Source organism: Heterodontus francisci, chromosome 4, assembly GCF_036365525.1.
Source record: "Heterodontus francisci isolate sHetFra1 chromosome 4, sHetFra1.hap1, whole genome shotgun sequence".
Taxonomy (NCBI): domain Eukaryota; kingdom Metazoa; phylum Chordata; class Chondrichthyes; order Heterodontiformes; family Heterodontidae; genus Heterodontus; species Heterodontus francisci.
In genome coordinates this window covers 171,816,389-171,832,626 of record NC_090374.1, presented here as the reverse complement: position 1 = coordinate 171,832,626, position 16,238 = coordinate 171,816,389, and positions in this window count along the sequence as shown.

The following is a 16,238-nucleotide window of genomic DNA, read 5'->3' as shown; positions in this document are numbered from 1 at the left end:
ACAAGATGTGGAACCATTGCCCAGACCAATCTCTGTTAATTGAATCAGTGAGCAATTATTTTGTCTCTCCAAGCACTGTCTCTTTGTATGCAAATGTTCTTCCAGCCAAGTGTCTGGTGATATTCAAACAAGTCATTTCTTCACTCCAGCCTCAGTTTAAAATCAATGTTCATATGGTGAAATTAATATGCCTCATTCTTGGCAGGTGGGAGTCTGCATGACAGTTGTTAGTCTGTGGAATTCTCTTCCCCAGAGAGCAGTGGAGGCTGGGTCATTGAATTTATTCAAGACTAAGTTAGATAGATTTTTGATAGACAAGGGAATCAAGGGTTATGTGGATCAGACAGGAAAGTGGAGTTGAGACGACAACCAGATCAGCCATGACCTTATTAAATGGAGAAGCAGGCTTGAAGGGCCAAATGGCCTACTCCTGCTCCTAAGTCCTACGTTCTAATGTTCCTATGTCCTATCTGAAACATTAATGCTGTTTCTCTTGCCACAGATGCTGGCTCAACTGCTGAGTATTTCCAGCACTTTCTGTGTTTACTTTATACCAATCTTGTGAATTGTTATTGTACTCCCTCTCGGGCAAGTATGTTCTTCCTTAGATAAGGAGACCAAAACTGCATACAGTACTCCAGGTGTGGCCTCACCAATGCCCTGTATAATTGTAATAAGACTTCTTTACTCTTCTGCTCCAATCCCTTTGTGGTAAAGGCTAACATACCATTTGCCTTCCTAATGGCTTGCTGTACCTGCATGTTAACTTCCTGTGATTCATATCCAAGGATACCATGGTTCCTCTGAATTCAAACATTTTCCAGTCTCTCACCATTCAAAAAATATTCTGCTTTTTTATTTTTCCTACCAAAGTGGATAACTTCACACTTTGCCACATTGTATTCCATCTGCCATGTTCTTGTCCACTCACCCAAGCTGTATATATCCCTCTGAAGCCTTTTTGCATCATCTACAGTTTCAGTCCAATCTCCTTATGTGGCTCAGTGTTAAAATTTTGTTTGATAACATTCCTGTGAAGTGCCTTGAGATGATTTTACTACATTAAAGTTGCTATATAAATGCAAGTTGTTATTGTTACTGCATATTGCAAAGGGCAATGCTCATTGATGACCCTGATGATATCCTGCATTTCCTTTGACCCCATCAGGGCCATTTTCCCAATTTAACTTTGGTTGACACCAGTTCATTCACCTCACTTCTCAACTGTGCTCTTTGCACCTGCCTGTCACAACTTCCTCAAACAACACTATCTATATTCTCTGGGATGTGGCTGAACTGGTGTTTACAAACTTTGGGAAGATTTGATGCAGGAAGCTTTGGGGGCGTTGGCTTCTTCTGGGCTACGGATCCTTCTAAGGCTCCAAGATACGGCTTCAATCGGATCTTGCTTAGTTGGTTGCCAACTCTGATTGGATGTGTTCTTGAAGGATTCATCACATGACCTCCCACTTCCCACTCCCCTGCCCCCACATTTTCACCACTGGTTGCCCAACATGTCCAACCTTGCAGAGCCCCACCTTCCCACAGTCAGTTGGAAAGGGAACAGAGACTTCATGACTCAATCAGATGATTCTCGACAGTCAAACAGCCTTTTTTCCCCAACTTTTATTGTTTTAACTAATAAATAAAATTAAAATAAAAAAACACAATTAAAAAAAAATATGCCAATGGCTTTTCTCCTGGGTTTGCTCGCAGTGAGTGTACTGGAGATTAATCTTCAATTCCTGGAGACTCCAGGGCAATCCTGGAGGGTTAGCAACCCTAGTCCCTTCCTGTTCAGCCAGTTTCAAAGGTAGGGTAGGTAGAGGGGGGCAGGGGGGAGGCACAGTGGCATGCTTGATTGGTGACTCTTCTGACCAACCACATGATGGGGGGAGGGATCAAAAATCAATTGCCTAGCTATCTGTAGACTGTAAACAAGAAATAACCTTCATGTTGGGTATGATCTACTGAGAGAGATAAGTAAGGGCTAGGATATCGCCTTAAAGAGTAGAGTAGATCAGGCTTAACATATACCTTGTTCTCATTCAGTTCTGTTCTGATTAAACATAAGTCTCTCTAACCTGCTAAGCAGGAAAAGATGGCTTGTGAGGTTTGTTATAATTGTGACTGAATACATTCATTTTCAATTTGTAATATATGCAGCTTAATGGTTCATCCCTGACCTTAACCAGTCTGCTTACTGAAGGATTTTCATCAAGTCTACAGCACAGAAACAGGCCATTCGGTCCAACCAGGCTGTGCTGGTATTTATGCTCCCCAGAAGCCTCCTCCCACCCCTCTTCATCTCACCCTCTCAGCATATCCTTCTATTCCTTTCTCCCTCATGTGTTTATCTAGCAACCCCTTAGGTGTATCTATGCTATTCACCTCAACCACTCCATGTGATAGCGAGTTCCACATTCTCATCACTCTCTGGGTAAAGACGTTTCTCTTGAACTTCCTATTAGATTTATTGGTGACTATCTTATATCGATGACCTCTAGTTTTGGTGTCTCCCACAAGTGGCACCTTTTTGTCCATGTCTCCCCTATCGAACCCTTCCACTATCTTAAAGACCTCTATCAGCACCAGCCTTCCCTTTTCAAGAGAAAAGAGCCCCAACCTGTTCAATCTTTCCAGATGGTTATAACCTTTCAGTTCCAGTATCATCCTTGTGAATCATTTTTGCATCTTCTCCAATGCATCTATATCCTTTTCATAATATGGCAACCAGAACTGTGCAGAGTATTCCAATTGTGGTCGAACCAAAGTTATATACAAGTTTAGCATGGCTTCCCTGCTTGTCAATTCTATCCCTCTAGAAATGAACCCCAGTGCTTGGGTTGCTTCTTATTAACCTGTGTGCTACATTTGGTGATTTGTGTAAATGTACCCACAGATCCCTTTGCTACTCCACCCCATTTAGTCTTGTATGTGACCTCCTCAATCTTCCCACCAAAATGCACCACCCCATACTTGTCTATATTGAAATTGAGGAGCTGCAAGTCAGGGCATATGTAACGGACATGATATCCAGTTCTGAGCACAAGGAGTGTAATTAGGGTTGCCATGAAATAAAGCGTTGCAGCATTAAAAAAAAATTGTGCGGTTTAAACTGGGCTGTGTGACACCTGTTTTTCAGCGGCGGAAGACCTAGTCAGGAGCAGCATTCTTGCATATAAAAGAGCCAGCATATAAAGGAGATTCCACCTATCCCCAAATCAGGCACCACTACGATTACCTGGGCAGGGGAAGTCATTTTACCAACAATGTCGTAGATTCAAATATTCCTTTTCATGATAAAGTAATGAGCGTGTGTAAAACATCAGCATGCCAAAAGGGACTAACTCCTTTTAAAAGAATCTGGAAGCATATGTGGATTATAACTTGATTCAAGGTTATAAGGAGACAGGTTGGTCATAAATACATTGTGATTCGCAACTGGTCAGGACTGAACACTGAAGGTTGTAATGGTATAATTGATATCCTGGAGTTTTACAAGATTACCTTACAGTCAATTAGAAATTTCACAGAAGCTTTAACTTTAAATGTGTCGTTAACCACTTCTGTGGAGAGAGAGGGATGAACTAAGTGGAGGGGAATAGTGTTAGAGTTTGTCAATTAAATTAAGACTGGGAGTTTCCTGAAAACTGCTTCCACTGCGGAACAGGAGCAGCTGCGAGGCATAAGGTCTTCAGGAGGAATGGATCTCACTGGCCAAAAAAAAGGCATTTTTAAAGAAAAATCCTTTTTGAAATGTTTTCTTGTGTTTTATGTAGAGCTAAGGTCAAATCACAAATATCAGTAAAAGAAAGACTTGCATTTCTAAAGAACCATTTACACCCTCAGAATGTCCAATGCACTTTACAGCCAATTAAGTACTTTTTGGGTGTAGTAACTGTTGTAAGAAATGAGGCAGCCAATTTGCACATAGAAAATTCCTACAAACAGCAATGTAATAATGACCAGATAATCTGTTTTTGTGATGTTGATTGAGGAATCAATGTTGGCCAGGACACCAGGCATAACTCCCCTGCTCTTCTTCGAAATTGTGCCATATTTTATATCCAGCTGAGAGGGCAGACAGGTCCTTGGTTCAACACCTCATCCGAAAGACGGCACCTGTGACAGTGCAGCACCCTCTCAGTACTGCACTGGGAGTATTGGCCTGGATATTGTGCTCAAGTACTTGACTCAGAGGCAAAAATACTAGCTACTGAGCCATGGTTTGTAAATCCAAACGAAGAGGACATTTAGCTTGGTACCACTAATAGAAAATGAGTACATTAATCGTATTCTACAGAATGGAACAAGGAAAGGGCCGACTATATATTTAGTTTCATTCACTCTCTTGGTTATCAGAAGAAGTCAAGTTGGGATGAATCTTAATTCAATAAAAAAGATTGAAATAGAAAGCAGTATTATTACCAAAGGAGAAAGCTGCTGGCTGGAATGGATTTTGTGTTGATTTTGCTCCAATCTTTGCTTGCCTACTTTCACACTTGGGGGAAGATATTTACTAAAGGGAAAAAAAAATCAATGTCCCTCCAGTGACTGCTTTGATTCTCCAAGTTCAAAAATGAAATAAAATCTGTTAGATTGCGCAAATATCACTTCATAATACAGCTTGTAATATTGAGACAAATCCTCATACATTACTGAAAATGAACAATTCAGTCATTAAGTCAGGGTCAGATAGAATCTGTTTAAAGACGCTGCCCTCTGAGAATGGTTTTGAATACATAACTCAAGCACAGTGATCCTCAGTGTCCCCCTACTCTTTTCCCATAGCCCTGCAAATTAGTGCCCTTCACCTACATTTCTCACTGCCTATTAAATCTCTCCCTCACCTTCTCTGTTCTGAGGAAAACAATCCCAACTTCTTAATCTTTCTACATAACTGAAGTCCCTCATCCCTGGTACCATTCTAGTAAATCTCCTCTGCACCCTGTCCAAGGCCTGGACATCCTTCTAAAGTGTGCATACTGTACTCCAACTGAAGCCTAGCCAGTGATTTGTCAAGGTTTAGCATGACTTCATTGTGTCCATTGGACTGCTCACTGCCGCTGGCCCAGTACATCTACTCAGCATCTATGCTCCAACACTCCGCTCCTCACCTGAAGTTAAAGACCAGTTCTATGAGGACCTGCATAATATCATTAGTAGTATTCCTAATACCAAACATTTGTTCCTGCTGGGGGATTTTAACACCAGGGTTGGAGCCAACCATGACTCATGGCCCTCCTGCCTTGGGCACTATTGCATTGGAAGGATGAATGAGAATGGACAGAGACTGCTGGAGTTGTGTACCTATCACAACCTCCGCATCACCAACTCACTCTTTCATACTAAACCCTGTTACCAGGTTTCATGGAGACACCCAAGATCACGTCGTTGGCACCAGCTGGACCTCATCGTCACAAGGCGAGCCTCTTTAAACAGTGTTCAAATCACACACAGCTTCCACAGTGCGGACTGTGACACCAACCACTCCCTGGTGTGCAACAAAGTTAGACTCAAACCAAAGAAGCAACATCACTCCAAGCAGAAGAGCTGCCCGCACATCAACACGAACAGATTTCTTGTCCATAAGTTTCTAAATTCACTTGAAAAAGCCCTTCAAAACACTCCTGCAGGAGATGCAGAGACAAAGTGGGCCCACATCAGAGACGCCATCTATGACTCAGCAATGACCAACTTTGGCAAACGTGAGAAGCAGAATGCAGACTAGTTTCAATCTCACTTTGAAGAGCTGGAACCTGTCATAGCTGCTAAGCGCACTGCACTGTTGAACTACAAGAAAGCCCCCAGCAAGTTAACATCCATAGCATTTAAAGTAGCCAGAAGCGCTGCACAAAGAACAGCCAGGCGCTGTGCAAATGACTACTGGCAACACCTATGCAGTCATATTCAGCTGGCCTCTGACACCGGAAACATCAGAGGAATGCATGATGGCATTAAGAGAGCTTTTGGGCCAACCATCAAGAAGATCGCCCCCCTCAAGTCTAAATCAGGGGACACGATCACTGACCAATGCAAGCAAATGGACCGCTGGGTGGAGTACTACCTAGAACTGTACTCCAGGGAAAATGTTGTCACTGAGACCGCCCTCAATGCAGCCCAGTCTCTGCCAGTCATGGATGAGCTGGACGTACAGCCAACAAAATCGGAATTCAGTGATGCCATTGATTCTCTAGCCAGTGGAAAAGCCACTGGAAAGGTTGGCATTACCCCTAAAATAATCAAGAGTGCCAAGCCTGCCATACTTTCAGCACTCTATGAACTGCTTTGCCTGTGCTGGGATGAGGGAGCAGTACCACAGACATGCACAATGCCAATATCATCACCCTCTATAAGAACAAGGGTGACCGCGGTGACTGCAACAACTACCATGGAATCTCCCTGCTCAGCATAGTGGGGAAAGTCTTTGCTCGAGTCGTTTTAAACGGACTCCAGAAGCTGGCTGAGCGTGTCTACCCTGAGGCACAGTGCGGCTTTCGAGCAGAGAGATCCACCATTGACATGCTGTTCTCCCTTCGCCAGCTACAGGAGAAATGCCACAAACAACAGATGCCCCTCTACATTGCTTTCATTGATCTCACCAAAGCCTTTGACCTCATCAATAGAGGTGGTCTCTTCAGACTACTAGCAAAGATCGGATGTCCACCAAAGCTACTAAGTATCATCACCTCATTCCATGACAATATGAAAGGCACAATTCAGCATAGCGGTGCCTCATCAGACCCCTTTCCTATCCTGAGTGGTGTGAAACAGGGCTGTGTTCTCGCACCTACACTGTTTGGGAACTTCTTCTCACTGACGCTGTCACATGCTTTCACGTCTTCAGAAGAAGGAATTTTCCTCCACACAAGATCAGATGGCAGGTTGCTCAACCTTGACCATCTTAGAGTGAAGACCAAAGTACGGAAGTCCTCATCAGGGAACTCCTCTTTGCTGACGATGCTGCATTAACATCTCACGCAGAAGAGTGTCTGCAGAGACTCATCGACAGGATTGCAGCTGCAACAAATTTGGCCTAACCATCAGCCTCAAGAAAATGAACATCATGGGACAGGACGTCAGAAATGCTCCATCCATCAATATCGGTGACCACACTCTGGAACTGGTTCAAAAGTTCACCTAACTAGGCTCAACTATCACCAGTAACTTGTCTCTCGATGCAGAAATCAACAAGCGCATGGGAAAGGCGTCCGCTGCTATGAGGGTGTGGGAAAATGGCACACTGACACAGAACACAAAAGTCTGAGTATTTCAAGCCTGTGTCCTCAGTACCTTGCTCTACGGCAGCGAGGCCTGGACAACATATGTCAGCCAAGAACGATGTCTCAAATCGTTCCATCTTCGCTGCTTCCGGAGAATCCTTGGCATCAGGTAGCAGGACCGTAGGTCCAACGCAGAAGTCTTCGAGGCAACCAACATCCCCAGCATATACATCCTACTGAGCCAGCGGTGCTTGAGATGGCTTGGCCATGTGAGCCGCATGAAGATGGCAGGATCCCCAAGGACGCATTGTTCAGCGAGCTCATCATTGGTATCAGACCCACCGGCCGTCCATGTCTCCGCTTTAAAGACGTCTGCAAACGCGACATGAAGTCCTGTGACATTGATCACAAGTCGTGAGAGTCAGTTGCCAGTGATTGCCAGAGCCGGCGGACAGCCATAAAGGCGGGGCTAAAGAGAGGCGAGTCGAAGAGACTTAGCTGTTGGCAGGAAAAAGGACAGAAGCGCAAGGAGAGAGCTAACTGTGTACAGCCCTGACAACCAATTTTATCTGCAGCGCCTGTGGAAGAGTCTGTCAATCTAGAATTGACCTTTATAGCGCTCCAGGTGCTGCTCCACAAACTACTGACCACTTCTAGGCGCTTACCCATTGTCTCTCGAGACAAGGAGGCCAAAGAAGAAGAAGATTGTGTTTGTATTCAGTGTCCCAATTTACAAAGCCTAGTGTCCCTTGCTTTTATTTATTCTTTTACTTAGAGATACAGCACTGAAACAGGCCCTTCGGCCCACCGAGTCTATGCTGACCATCAACCACCCATTTATACTAATCCTGCATTAATCCCATATTCCTACCACATCCCCCTACCACCTACCTATACTAGGGGCAATTTATAATGGCCAATTTACCTATCAACCTGCAAGTCTTTGATTGTGGGAGGAGCACCCGGCGAAAACCCACGCGGTCACAGGGAGAACTTGCAAACTCTGCACAGGCAGTACCCAGAATTGTACCTGGGTCGCTGGAGCTGTGAGGCTGCGGTGCTAACCACTGCGCACTGCCCCATTCGCTTTCTTAACCACCTTTATTGTAGAACAGGTGCTAATTAGGAATTTACCATGTAATACAAGAAGGAGTAACCAGTATATGGGACCTGAATCAAGGGACAGAGACAAACATTGCCCAAGTCAACTAGGTTAGCTTTTGTATGTAAATCCAATTCCTTCATGATGCTGAGCTTCTTTACACAGCACTTTAGTAAAAGAAAAAGCATTCTAGAAATCAACAGAAGTGGGGCTGTTTGTTCCATTGTGTTTGCCTTTGCAGATTTTCTCAATCCTGAATAACTAATGAAGGTAGGGGCGATGATGGAGAGGGGTGTAAGATCATTTAACTGATTAAAATGGAGTGAAAGGAGCATTGTTAGTGATGTGATCTAGGAGTTGTGTAAATTTCTTGAAAGGATTGAAGGCATGTTTACTTAGTTCAATAAATTATTATTGTTAGAGAACCAACTGATGCACATAATATTGATGATATCTGGCTGTGACTCAATACCCTTGTAAAGGTCAAAATGTCTGCATCATGCTACAATACCAATTATCTTTTGAGTTGTGTTTTCTTTACTTGTTTCAAGATCTCTTACAAATGATCTATTTTGATGACTGCTGTTTAATTTATCCAGTCACTTTCATGTTTTCAGTGCAATACATTTCCCTATTGTCCCATGAATCCATCAGCCCTATGCTTGCTGACCTACATTTGCTCCCGGTCCTACAATACCTCACTTTTTAAAAATTCGAATCCCTGTGTTCAAATCACTCCATGGCCTCTTCCTCCACCACAGCCACCACCACCCGCCCCCCCCCCCCACAGCACCATCACCCCATCCACCATCTCTGTAACCTCCTACTACCCTCCAAAATATCTGCACTCCTCCAATTCCAACCTCTTGCGCATCCCCGATTTTTATTGGCGGCTGTACCTCCAGCTGCATAAGGCCCAAACTCTGGAATTCCCTCCGTAAACCTCTCTGCCTCTCTTACCTCCTTTAAGATGTTCCTTAAAACCTGTCTCTTTGACTAAGCTTTTGGTCACCTGTCTTAATATCTCCTTATGTGACTTAGTGTCAAATTTCCTTTGATAATGTTCCTGTGAAGCTCCTTTGGATGTTTGACTATGTTAAAGATGTTATATAAACACAAGTTGTTGTTGTGAAAAGGATAATGAGGACCAAGACACCCAAGAACATCAAGAATATGTGATAGTGCCGTCTCTCAGGACCACAGCACTTGTCAGTGGAACATAACTGAGACCAGGTTGCCCAGGGCATCCTCCAGAGACACAGGCAGCAGTGTCTCTCTGCCTCAGTTTGGGCAGCTGTAGGCATGGCCACCAATAGTGGTGCGATGAAAATCAGGAATGTGCAAGAGGCTAGAATTGGAGGAATGCAGAGATCTCAAAGGGTTGTAAGACTGGAAGAGGTTACAGAGATAGAGAAGGGAAAAACCATGGAAGGATTTGAAAGCAAGCGTGAGATTTAAAGTTGGAGTTGTTGAGGGACCAGGAGTCAATGTAGGTCAGTGGGCATCTCATCACCCTCTCCCATGCCACTGGCTAATCTGGAGGTAGAAGGCAGAAATGGGTGAATAGAGAAGGGTCTTGAAGCTTCTGTATATGTAGTGCTTCAATATAGGTCTCCAGTCAGTAACCTGGTGCTAGGCAAGCTGCTGATGATCTCACCAGCTCTGACAGCGAGAGTTGAGTGCTTCCCTATCAGCTGCCTGGCCCTTGTTAAGGGGCTTAAAGATAAGGGAAGCCCTGCCTGCTCCAGTGGCCTGGTTTTGATGGGTATTGTGAGCCAATTTCTCCAGCCTTCAGTGCCCGCGACTCCTCATCAGGAGGGTTTTATGGTCTGCGTGAGTGAGTATTGTGAATTCTACACGAAAATAAAAGCAAAATACTGCAGATGCTGGAAATCTGAAATAAAAACAGAAAGTGCTGGAAATACTCAGCAGCATCTGTGGAGAGAGAAGCAGAGTTTACATTTCAGTTCTGGAACTTCCATCAGAACTGGCAAAGGTTAGAAATGGAGTAGGTTTTAAGCAAGTGAAGGGAGCAGGGTGGGGAAGAGAACAAAAGAGAAGGTGTGTGGTAGGGCAGAGAGCAGACGAGATTAAATAACAAAGATGTGTCATGGGACAAAGGCAAAGGAGGTGCGAATGCTGTTGTGAAAGATAAAGCATTAGTCCAGAGAGAGTGTTAATAGCGGAATAATCAGCAGCTCTGTCCAAAAGCACAACATGAAAAACCAAGTATAAGGCAGGCACATGGTTAAAAGGTATTGAAATCTTGCTCTTTTTTGATTGGGATTAATTTGGCTTCCAATTTCTCTCATTTGTGGGTAAAATCCAGGATGGAAGCACCCAAATTTCTGTTCCAACCAGCTGAGAAAGGTGTCTAGGGGTCCCTCTCAGCCTTCACCTGGTCTTACTGGAACAGGGTTTTTAAACACACTGTTTTTAGCTCCCCTTTGGTGAATCCTTTTTCACTGCTTTTCAATTATAAGGCAAAGAAACCAGCACAAACAGGTTTTCTTAAGTTTAAAGAAGAAAAGTCGAAATTTATTAAACTTAAACTCTAATTCAGTTGATGCCTATGGATACGTGATGCATCCATTCTAGCATGCATACGCGATATACACATGCAAGTAGAGACAGAAAAGAACAGAATGAAAAAATAAAATGGTAAAGTTTGAGGTAACATCTGAAGAGTTTTTATTGTGGTTCTTCGAGCTCATTGTAGAGTCCTTGATTGTCGGTATATCTTGCTTTTCGTTGGGGCCCAGTATTCTTCTTACACCTTGTTCGCTGTAGGAGACTTTTCTCTCTTGGGGTTCATGCATCTTCAGTGGATTCAGAGGCTTGTGAGAAAGAGATGGGAGCAGACAGGAGAGATCTTCTCAATCCAGGAGCAAAAAGTCTTCAAACTTTGTATAATTCAGAAAACCTCAGGTTGCCAAGCAGGTTAGTCATCTGACTAACTGGTCTGACCATATCTTGGATTGTATCACCTTAGCAGTCTCTGGAATGCTCCTCTTACACACAATACCTGGTGATCAAGGTCCATTGTGGGTTGTATGTGTCAGGGAATGGTCCTTTGTCCTTCCAATCATCGTCTGTTAATATGCAAATGTCTTTTCCAGCCACGGTTGATTTGTTGAACAAGTCCTTTCTTCACTCCAGTAACAGTTTAAAATCAATGTTCATGATAAAATTGATGTGCCTCATTCTTGGCAGGTGGGGACCTGGCATGGTACAGGGTGATGTGATTAGAGGTCTTTAACATTATGAAAGGGTTCAATTAGGTAGACGTAGAGAAGGTGTTTCCACTAGTGGTCATAGAAAAGACAGTCACTAATAAATCCAATAGGGAATGCAGGAGAAATTCTTTACTCAGGAGAAACTTCTTTACACAGAGAGTGGTGAGAATGTGGAACTCGCTACCACAGGGAGCGGTGGAGGTGAATAGTGTGCATGCATTTAAAGTCAAGCTGGATAAACACACAAGAAAGGAGTAGAAGGATATGCTGATAGGGTGAGATGAAGAGGAGTGGGAGAAGGCTTGTGTGGAGCATAAATGCTAGCATAGACCAGTTGGGTCGAATAGCTGTAAATTCCAGATAAATCTAAAAAATGTATAAGATTTTCACTTGAAAGGCTAGAACCAAGCAATAGTTTCTCAGTATCCTGAATCTATTCTTGCCATTACATGTTTCTGCTCAGTATCTATACTAACCTTTGCTGGTGTACCTTTCACCTTAGCAAAGGCTGGTACTTTGTTACCTAATCCTGTTCTATATCCCCATCCCTCAATATATAGAACTTGGATTTGTTATAATTAATAGCTCTTTTTGGTCATGAAAGTCCAATATTTTAATTTGAAACCAGATTCCATAGAAAACATTATATATATACATATATTATTATGCATAATATACAACATGTATTTATATCGCAATTTTAATACAATAAAACATGAGTATTGCTGAAAACAGAGACATTTGTTGAACCTTTTCTTCCTGTACTCATCAGGACATTTCGCAAGAATACCAATATAAGGGAAAGCGACAAATTTATACTGTATGAGAAGAGAGTGCTGATTGGTGGCAAGTGGACTCTGATTGGTAGAGGCATTGCCATGGAGAATGCACCAGTTTGGTGACTGACAGTTAACTGCCAAGCTTTGTTTGAAATTTAAACCAGGCAGCTTGACTCTGATTGGTGAAGACATTGCCCCGAGGAATGAACCAGCAAATGACTGTCACTTATTTTGTTTAGCTGAAACATTGTGTACATGTTCATTGTCACAACCAGTTTTGAGCAATTTTTCCACATACACAATGAAGGATTTACACATTTACAAAGACCATACAGGACTTGCATATCAATAACAATGCCATGTCCATGTGCTCATTTGACATTGCTTGCCTATGCACCAATGTACCACTTAAGGAAGCCATAGATATTTGCGCTGCAGCATTGTAGCATGTAGACCTGCCACCAGTGCGTGAATCAGTATTCATTGAACTTATGAACTCGGTAACTTGCACAGTTGAGTTCAGTTTTAACGACGACACCATGTATGCCCAGATAGATGGTGTTGCCATGGGATCCCCACTAGGCCCAGCTCTCGCAGACATCTTTGTTGGGTTCCATGAGAAACGTGTCTTTGATGGAATGACACCTAACCTCCTACCTCTTGCATATTTCCGATATGTAGATGATTCGTTTGCTGTATTTGAATCTGCAGCTGCATGTAATAATTTCCTGACACGTCTTAACGGGCTCCATCCTGCATTCAAATTCACCTTTGAAATGGAGCAGTCAAATGAGCTCCCTTTCCTTGACGTACTAGTTGAGAAATCTGCTAGGGGGTTCTCTACCACAGTCTACCGCAAGCTTACCTTCACTGGTCAATAGACACATTGGGATTCTTACAGTTCCACATGCTTTAAGACTGGCCTTATTGGCAACCTCATAAATAGGGCCTGAGCCATTTGCTCACCATGCAAGCTTGATGCTGAAATAGGGCAAATCAAAGGCATCCTGCATGCCAGTGGCTACCCTGATCAGATCATTTCTCGCTGTATATTTGCAAACCTATGAACGGGCTTAAGGCCATAATTTTTGGCCCTGAAAAGTGCCCAGTCTACCTCAGTCAGGCTTGCAGTGTGGCGCATTTGCACGTACTGGAAACTACATATAGTAATACACAGGGCTCTGTTCTTTGCAGACAGAAAGAACATGTACACACAATGTGCCTGTTTCAATTAAACGAAATAAGTGACAGCCATTCGCTGGTTCATTCCTCAGGGCAATGTCTTCACCAATCAGAGTCATGCTGCCTGGTTTAAATTTCAAACAAAGCTTGGCAGTTAACTGACAGTCACCATAAACTGGTGCATTCTCCATGGCAATGCTTCTACCAATCAGAGTCCACTTGCCAACCAATCATCACTCTCTTCTCATACAGTATAATTATGTTGCTTTCCGTTACATTGATATTCTTGCGAATTGTCCTGATGTGTGCAAGTCGCAAAGCTTCGACAAATATCTCTGTTTTCAGCAATACTCAAGTTCTGTACTACCAAATGTCTATTTATAATAAAACGTTCCAAGACACTTCACAGGAGCATTATAAAGCAAAATTTGACACCAAGCTAGATAAGGATACTACGGCTTGTGACCAAAAGCATGATAAAGGAGGTAGATTTTAAGGAGCGTCTTAAAAGAGAGAGAGGCAGAGAGGTTTAGGAAGAGAATTCTAGTGCTTATGGCCCAGGCAACTGAAGGCACGGCTGCCAATGATGGAGTAATGAAAATTGGGGATGCTCAAGAGGCCAGAGTTAAATGAGTGCAGAGATCTTTGAGGGTTGTAGGGTTGTAGGGCTGGGGGAGGTTACAGAGATATCAAGGTGCAAGAGCGTGGAAGGATTTGAAAACAAGGATAGGAATTTTTAAATCAAGATGCTGCTTAACTGGGAGCAAATGTAGGTCAGTGAGCGCAGGGGTGAAGGGTGAATGGGATTTTGTGTGAATTAGGATACGGGCTGCAGTATTTTGGATGACCTCACGTTTACGGAGAGTGGGATTGGGAAGGCTGGCCAGGAGTGCATTAGAATATAGATATACATATATATTAATGAATACATATACACATACACACTGTATAAATAAAATGAATGTGTATGTGTAAATGTATGGTATGTATATATGTAATGTTTTCTAAGGACCCCAGTTTCAGATTACAATATTGGACTTTCATGACCAAAAATAGTGATTAATTATACTAACTCCAGGTAAAGATCATTACAATTTTTAACTCTAATTTTGTGATTTTTTTTAACCACGTGTGGGAACTTTTGTTACCCAAAACAAAAATCAGTATTATCCCACATGTGAACTATCGTGAATATTGGACTATCATATGCTGTATTAATGGCATTAAAACTAGTTTGTGACTTTTCAATAAAAACCTTCTACACACACAGAAGAGCGAGCATAGGAACCTGCAAGTGCTTTATGGGAATTATTTTACATGTCAGAAAGATCTCATAAAAGCTTTGCAGCTCTTGCACTATGGGTTTTCACATGGAGGACATAGCCATTCTCTCAAACTCATGATATCAATGGAACATTCACAACGTTATGATTGCACCATATAATGTCAAAAAAAGCAAACAAATGTTACTTTCATCTTTAGGGAAGGTGCTGTTTTCATTTGTAGTCCATTAAGCTCACCGAGAGCTGAACCATCAGCTAAATCAGTCCACCCAAAGTAACGGGAGAGGGAACAGAGGTTCAATGTGGTCTGCATTATGGATCCGTTGCTGTGATGGTGGTTCACCCTGTCTTCTCTGTGAAATAAGCCAGGAATATCAACGTCTGCATTCCACATAAAATGCTCTCAAATGTTCTCAGAGCCTTGGCTTAGTTTAAGAAAAAAAAAACAATCTACAGAGACCTGGCAAGTTGAAGGGTAATTTGACCTCAGCCTGAATCCCATAATGGAACTAATTGAAGCCAATTCCTGGAACAAAGCAAATGTTCTGGAGATTGGGATGATTCTTTCACAACACCCACTGCAATACCCTTTTGGTAGTAGCTTGTCTTTCTGGACTTTTGTTGAACAATTTTAAAATGGGAAGTAGGAAAATACATAATCTCTCCTAGTTAGGTAGAGACCTTTGCTGTCCAGTTGTTCAAAAAGTTATATTATTTATGGCTATAAGTAAAGCAATAAAAAAAATCATCTTTCAAGAATTAAGGGAAGACCTAGCACTAATATAATTAAAGCAATTACATCCAGGCAACACAGATGTCCTCAGCAGCAAACAACTAATTGAGGTCCAGACAGACTGCAGAAAGGATCTAAAAATGGTGGCCAGTTTTTTTCAAATCATCTCAGGCATGTAAACCAGACTACATGCCATTTCATCCTCGCTGTACTACACTTACACTTCTAGACAGACTGTTTGAAATGATTGCTGCTCAAATCTCAAATCCCTTGGAGCTGGTTCAGTGGTTGCCATGAGAACTGCCTGATCTGACCATTCTGAAGCCTTGCACAAGCAGCCATCTGTTACACCCATTTTTCACACAAATCACTTTTGGATGCCAGAAACCAGGATTCTCAACATACTTTATCCCAGTGTGTAAAGCTCAACTGCTCATGACCTACATTCAAAAGCTTTCATTTCAGGATGTGCAGCAGAGATTCTAGCATTCCATCAAAACAAATATATTGGACTGGAAAGATAAAATGCAAAAAGAGTACGGTTCTAATACAGACACTGTTTATCAATTGCATTTCTGCCTACCTTAGGCAGACGAATAACAGCATACATTGAATGTTAAGTGGTGTCACATGGAATAGAAGCTAAAATTAAGGTAGGCTGAAGCATGTTGCAGCAAGCACAGAGTTATCAACGGCA